Source organism: Fundulus heteroclitus, unplaced genomic scaffold, assembly GCF_011125445.2.
Source record: "Fundulus heteroclitus isolate FHET01 unplaced genomic scaffold, MU-UCD_Fhet_4.1 scaffold_28, whole genome shotgun sequence".
Lineage (NCBI taxonomy): Eukaryota > Metazoa > Chordata > Actinopteri > Cyprinodontiformes > Fundulidae > Fundulus > Fundulus heteroclitus.
Window position 1 is genome coordinate 1,123,519 of NW_023396689.1, and position 6,943 is coordinate 1,130,461.

A 6,943-nucleotide genomic window follows, 5' to 3' on the forward strand; every position below is an offset into this window, starting at 1 on the left:
TTCTAGGCATTTACTCACTGAGATCCAATAGTACCAGCACGGTGGTTCTTCCACAGTCTGTATTTATATGGATGTCATCAAACACCTTGATAAGGGCGGTCTCTGTACTGTGGTGAGCACAGAAACCTGACTGGAAAACGTCAAAGCGGCTGGTCGTTGTTAAGAAGGTGTTTAATTGTTGAAATACAGCTTTTTCAATAATCTTACTGATAAAGGGGAGGTTTTAGATGGGCCTGTAGTTCTGGAGTAGAAGTTTGTCTAAATTGTTCTTTTTCAGCAGTGGTTTGATAATTGCTGTTTTTAGGGACTGGGGGAAAACACCTGACAGAAGGGACGTGTTTATTATCTGGGTCAACTCAGACGCTATGACAGGTAAAACTTTTTTAAAGAAAGCTGTGGGTAGAACATCAAGGCAGCTGGAGGAGGAACTTAGCTGCTGAATGATCTGCTCTAAGCTTTTGTGGTTTATTTGGCTGAAATGGGACATTTTGTCAGAAGTAGTTCCAGCTGAATACAGCTTTGGTTCTGGTGTTGATATGGTAGTACAAAGTGATCCTCTAATTTTTAGGATTTTCTCAGTAAAGAAGTTAGCAAATTCATTGCAGGCCCTGGTGGAGTGGAGTTCAGAAGCCACAGACACAGGAGGATTTGTTAACCTGTCGACTGTGGAAAATAAGACACGAGCATTATTAATGTTTTTCTTGATGATCTCTGAGAAGAAAGATTCCCTTGCATTTTTCAGTTGTGAGTTATATCTGTAAAGTCTCTCTTTATAGATATCATAGTGAACCTGCAGTCTATTCTTTCTCCACCTGCGTTCAGCTTTTCGACATTCCCTTTTTTCACATCTAACTGCTGGAGCATTTCTCCAAGGAGATTTTTTCTTCCTGGAAAAAACTTTCACTTTAACTGGAGCAACGCAGTCAACGATGTCTGAGACTTTAGACTGAAAGTTATCTACTAGCTCATCTACTGAGATGCAGCCCAAGGTTAAAAGTTTTCGTGGCATTGTCCTTAAAGGTGTGTTTTCTTATGATCTCCCTTTGGCTAAATGAGTCACTGGAAATTATACATTCAAAGGTAATGGAGAAGTGATCAGATAAGGCAACATCAGTTACATTGACCTTAGAAATCTTTAGACCTTTAGTGATGATCAAGTCTAAAATATGTCCCTGTTTGTGTGTTGGCTGTTTAACATGTTGAGATAAACCAAAGTTTCTAAGTGTGTCACACAGTTCTTTTGCACTTCTGTCTTCAGGGTGGTCAACGTGAAAGTTGAAGTCTCCAACAATAATTAAACAGTCATAATCAACACATATCACAGATAAAATCCTTTAAAAAGTTAGATGTGGACTTAGGAGGCCTGTAAACATTCAGAAACATAGTACCGGGCTCTTTACCTGGAGAGCCAAATGTTCAAAAACACCTTTTTACACTTTAGTGAATTATTAAACAATGTTGCTACTCCTCCACCTTTCCTTCGATGTCTGCTCTCACAAAGGAAATTATAGTTTGGAGGTGTCGACTCCATCAGAATAACTTCATTGGATTCATGTAACCATGTTTCTGTTAAAAACATTACATCAAGACTATTGTCAATAATGAAGTCATTAATTAAAAGGGATTTTCCGGACAGAGATCTATTGTTTAATAAACCCAGTTTATATGACTTGATGATGTCTCTGTGACAGGTTGTATTTCACAGTTTATGACTTTTAAGTATTTGTTCCTGTTTATCCTTTTGTTTTTCTTATTTCTGCCACATATCATCACAGATATTCCATAATCTCTGGCAAAAGGCCTAGTTGATGCTGGAAACTGTCATGTCTGATAAACGTGCGGCCAGGGCCCGATCTGTGTCACAGCGAAGTTATCCTCACTATCAGAATGTTCCATGATACGTAGAGGAGGATCTGGGGCTCTGAGGCCTTTGGAAAATGCTGGTTTAGTCACAGTAGAAATGATAAATGGTAACTGGCTTGTACTTGTATAGCGCTTTAACTAGTCTTGACGACATCCAAAGCGTTTTACACTACAGTTCAGTCATTCACCCATTCACACCCTGACGGTGATGAGTTATGTTAGTAGCTACAGCTACCCTGGGGCAGGCTGACAGAGGCGAGGCTGCCATACATGGGCGCCACCAGGCCCTCTGACCACTGCCAGCAGGCAATGTGGGTGAAGTGTCTTGCCCAAGGACACAACAATGGAGACTTTCAAAGTGGGGGATCGAACCGGCAACCCACCAATTGTAGGACGACCTAACCTCTGCGCCACCATCGCCCCTGAATGGCTATGTGGAGAGGATGTCAACTGTAGGCCAATCTTAAATACTTTTTATGTTGTGAGAAAATTCCAGAAAAGGAACTTCTGGGCTTTGTGGAGAAGGAGGGGAGGTGGGTGCAGTCTGGACTGGTGTTCGTGACGATGGAGGATTTTGGTCCTCTCTTTGTCCTGGTGAGATCTAAGATGAATCCACCTGTAGCTCTGACGAAGCCTCTTTCTGTGTCATCTTTCTGGCCATCTTTATCTTGGTTTGTTCGGGCTGCACTGGGCTTATCATTTGTTTTGGCACTGGTTGAGCTTTGCTTTGGGACAAAGCTGATGGTGCATGGTTCATAGAATAGAAGATGTTTGAAATCAGCCGTTTTGCACCTGACCTATTTAGAGACAAACCATTTCTGTTGAACAGATGTCTCCTCTCCCAAAAGATGTTAAAGTTGTCTATGAAGGTTACAGTTGTTTGTGTCAATATTTGTCCAGATGAACCCGAACTCAACACCACACACAGAGCTAAGTTTAAGAGAGTTTATTGCAGGATGACTGGGTTGTGGAAATGAGAAACCAGAGTCAGTACCAGGGTGGTGAAGATGCAGATGAATGCTGGAGAACTGGGGGACAGCAGGGAAGCCAGGAGTGCAGCAGGAGGGAACCGTAGGAGGTGCAGGCAGACAGAGGGAAACTCAGACAACCAGACGTGGAGAACTCGTGGGGATATCTTCGGCTGAGAGGCAACGGAAGACTGCAGACGGACCGGCGGCGAGAGCAGAACTGAGAGGAGCTTATATAGGGGGTTGGACATGTGGAATGAGTCCAGACTTGATTATTGCAGCGGGTGAAACTGATCCAGCATGGAGTGAAGCAGGGCAGAGTGGATGATGGAAGGATCTGGAACTGTCCATGGTGCAGCAGGGAGAACTGCACCCTGACAGTTTGTTTGCATGTGTTTTTCCAGGCCTTTGTTTAGCATTAGAATTCTGGAAAAAATATCATCTCCACAATTAACGGGCGCATGAGGGCCAATGAGAAACACCTTGATATTAAGGCCATCAACTAAGTTCAACAGACGAATGTCACTGCATGAAAAGTGAGATTTTCGTCCCCGTAAACTACCGCAGATCTCCCTCATTTTCGGCAGTTAACGACAATTTGCAACCCGCGCTTGTCGCCGTTTGTCAGTGCCACAAATTGTCGGAACCGGACTATGACGTATGTGGAGAGCGATCAGCTGTACTAATGGCCCTAATTAGCATATGAATGCAGCGAACCCGCGCGGCTGGCCAGGTCTGGCTTGAATAACCTACTCAGTAAAATCGCTCGTGATTGGCAGCAAAACCACACGTGGCCAGGCCAGGCTTGAATGTTCTTACTCGTGATTGGTTGGCATATATATTCATATATATATATTTATTCATATATATATATTTATTCATATAATATATATATATATATTCATATTATGCTGTATATTCATGTTATCCTACACTACTACACTATTATTAGGCTACCATCAAAGACATGAATGAATTTATACAGGAAATGAACATTTGCCAGGAAGATGTTTATGCAAAGAAAGAGCTATATTAAAACAAACACCTATATACAACACGAGGATCTGCCCACACATGCGTATCCAAAAACTACAACTCCGTGAACTGTCCGTTTGCCTCCTCGGGGTTGGAGGTAAATGCTGGCAGCATTTTCTCCGAGGCAGGTCCGATGTGCAGACGCCTACTGTGCGTGGCTCTGTACTTCGGCGTCGCCTCTAACCGGGACTGCAGCTTCACACAGAGTTCAGAGAAATCCGGTGTTGTGCGCAATTCTGTTCCCCCGTGAAAATCTGTTTCCCCCGTGTCGGGAGCGCGCTTTGCAGCAGGTTTTCCCGGCGCTTCTAGTTGATTTCTCGGTAAAAGAAGTCCTATAATCATGTCGAGGTTGTAACATTCAGTTTAATCTGCAACTGTTTACAAAATTGTAAAATAAAACAAAACAGCGTAAGAAGACCTGGTTTATTTATTATTATTTTACAATTTTGTAAACAGCTGCCGATTAAACTGACTGTTACAACCTTGACATGATTATATGAGTTGTTTTACCGAGAAATCAATTAGAAGCGCCGGGAAAATGGCTGCAAAGCGCGTTCCCGACACGGGAGAAACAGATTTTCACGGGGGAACAGAATTGCGCACAACCCTACGAAATGACGGCGGCCGTACAATCCATCCGGAGACTCCGCCAACGACGCCATCTTCTTCGCCAGACATGAGGTCGATGGTGGTGGACTTCCAGAGTTCCACTTCCTCATCCGCCTGCACACTCTGCCTCGATTCCAGCAGCTGTAAAAAACAAACAAAAAAAAAACAATGAATCAGTACTATGCGATGGGATGCACTGCGTATGGACACAACACATCTATCAATGCACCTGAAAAATAGTCACCAAATAAAGTCTTACCCTCTTTCTTCTAGCTCGACTCCGAGCTGAACTCTTGGCAGCTTCAGCTCCTGCGTACCGTCTCATAATACGTCTTACAAGCGGCTGGAAAACAATTAAATGAGAGTGGTATGAATAAAAATCAAACGCAAGTCACAGTAACAAGGAAGGAGAAAACAGTAAAACAAGTCACTTACACACAATGTCGTCTTTATCAACATCGTGTAAATCTGGACTTGCATATATTGCTCAGAGCAAATAGGAGGTCACCGCCTCATTATGAGGCGAGATTAGTCTGTGAAAACAAAATGTAGTTATGATTGGTATCTATCCGTATCTATTTCCTTTTACCGCAGAATGAACGCATATTCTTTAAATCTTACCCTTGCTCCGGTTCATAGCGCCTGCAATTTGTCTCCGAGTTGTGAAGACGGCGTCCTGCTTACTGTGAATCACAAAAAATACACTTTAATAAAGCTTGTTCTTGCAAGTTGAAGGCGAGTTGAACGCGAGACGTCGTCCAGCCATTGATCACTTACCAGCAGTTGTGGTTTTATTTCATCTTCAGGCTCAGAAGAGGACATGAACACACAGTAGCGGAGCGCTCAGCACGTTTTTTTTTTCTTCTTCTTCTTCTTCTTCGTCTTTGTCTTCTTCTTCTCTTCTATCATGGCGGATCGCAAGCAGATTTAAGGTGCATACCGCCACCTACTGTTCATGAGTGTGTAGCAACACTGTTTTACATCTATTAAATTCTATTTGTTAATTTTGTATTCTGAAGATAATAAATAATAAATAAATAATGCTTTCCTTAATCTATAAATATCCTTTATATTTCCTTTATTTCCCAATTATCCTTTAAGACACCATTCTTGGCATGTCCTTTTATTCCCAACAAGTTTGTAAAATTGTTGAAGTTACATTTTCATCCATACTACTTTTAATTTTCATCCAATATACTAAACCTAATTTCATTCTTCTGAATTCCAGTGGAGTTTCTCCAGTCTACTAAAAGAGCGTTGATAGGTGTTGTTTTCACTGCTCCTGTGCATATACGTAAAGCCCTACTTTGTAATCTATCTATTCTTTGTAATGTTGTTTTAGCTGCTGCTCCATAAATAAAACTGCCATAATGTATTATTGATCTCATGAGAGCCTTATATATGTTTAATAATGATTGTCTATCTGCACCCCAATTATTTCCAGCCACAGCCTTCAGTAAATTTATAACTTCTAACTAAATAACACATTTTACGAAGTGATCAGTCCACAAGTGAAAAACCAGGAGACTTGTTGATGAAACTTCTGGCCATGATGCTTTTGTCATGGCAATCAACCTTCAAGATTTCTGACAATGCCATCACATCACTTCTTCTGTGCATCAAGTCTGTGAAATGTGGCTCTGTCTTGCTAAAGGCGAAACCTCCCCCTGCAACACTGATTTGCGTTTGTATAGCTCACAGCATTTTCATTTACATGTTAAAGCCTCCCCTAGAATTAGGAGGAGGGGGGTCATGGGGGGACAACTGCCATGTCAATTTCTGACAATTCATGGCAGTTTTCGGTGTTGACTGCAAATTACCGTGAACAGCCGTTAACCTGAACTTCCACTACAATCTACAGTGCCGCATAGTGACAAAAATCACACTTTTCATGCAGTGTGTAATCCTCTTTCAATACTTCTGATTTTCTTATCCGGTTGATGTCGCCCAGGGCTTCAGCTTGTATTATGAGTTTTTCCAAGGTCGGGCGTTCTTTCAAGATCCTTGGAAGGATGTCTGATACATAAGACACTAGGCCACAGTTCCTATCGTTATAAATCAACACTTCTGTGTTTTTCTTGTTACAGAAATGTTTAATCCCACTTACAGATCCATAATATCAGGGTCCTTGGCCCTGTGGCATGTCTTTTCTGTGATAGCTTAGAACGAAAATTATTGACGTACCTCTGATTGATGTCATGATCCTCCTGGGTCCCATTTTGGAGCGGAGCGAATCTGTTTAGTAGCGGAATTCCAGCATTTCCAGCAGGTTTACTCCTATCATTTGTTGTGAGAACAGCCCGCTGTTGTTTCACTTGTCTTGGGACATCTCTCTGTAGACTAGGCCAGTTTTCTTTGTCTAGATGTGGGGTATTGTTGATCCTTTGGTCTTGCACCGAGAGCGGTCCAGGGATTCTCATTTTCCTCAGGGATCTGTTGTTTGCTGAGTCGCCAGGCTGGTTGTCACC

The 6,943-nt window shown here is 42.2% G+C and overlaps 1 long non-coding RNA gene across 1 annotated transcript; it reads right to left on the bottom strand.

Moving 5' to 3' along the window:
* Nucleotides 1-4,780: 4,780 nt before the first annotated feature.
* Nucleotides 4,781-5,361, bottom strand: LOC118559407. The gene is made up of 4 exons (XR_004928842.1): nt 5,253-5,361; nt 5,097-5,158; nt 4,911-5,008; nt 4,781-4,818 (listed from the first exon to the last, which is right to left on the bottom strand). It is a non-coding gene; the product is annotated as an uncharacterized LOC118559407 (long non-coding RNA).
* Nucleotides 5,362-6,943: the final 1,582 nt, after the last annotated feature.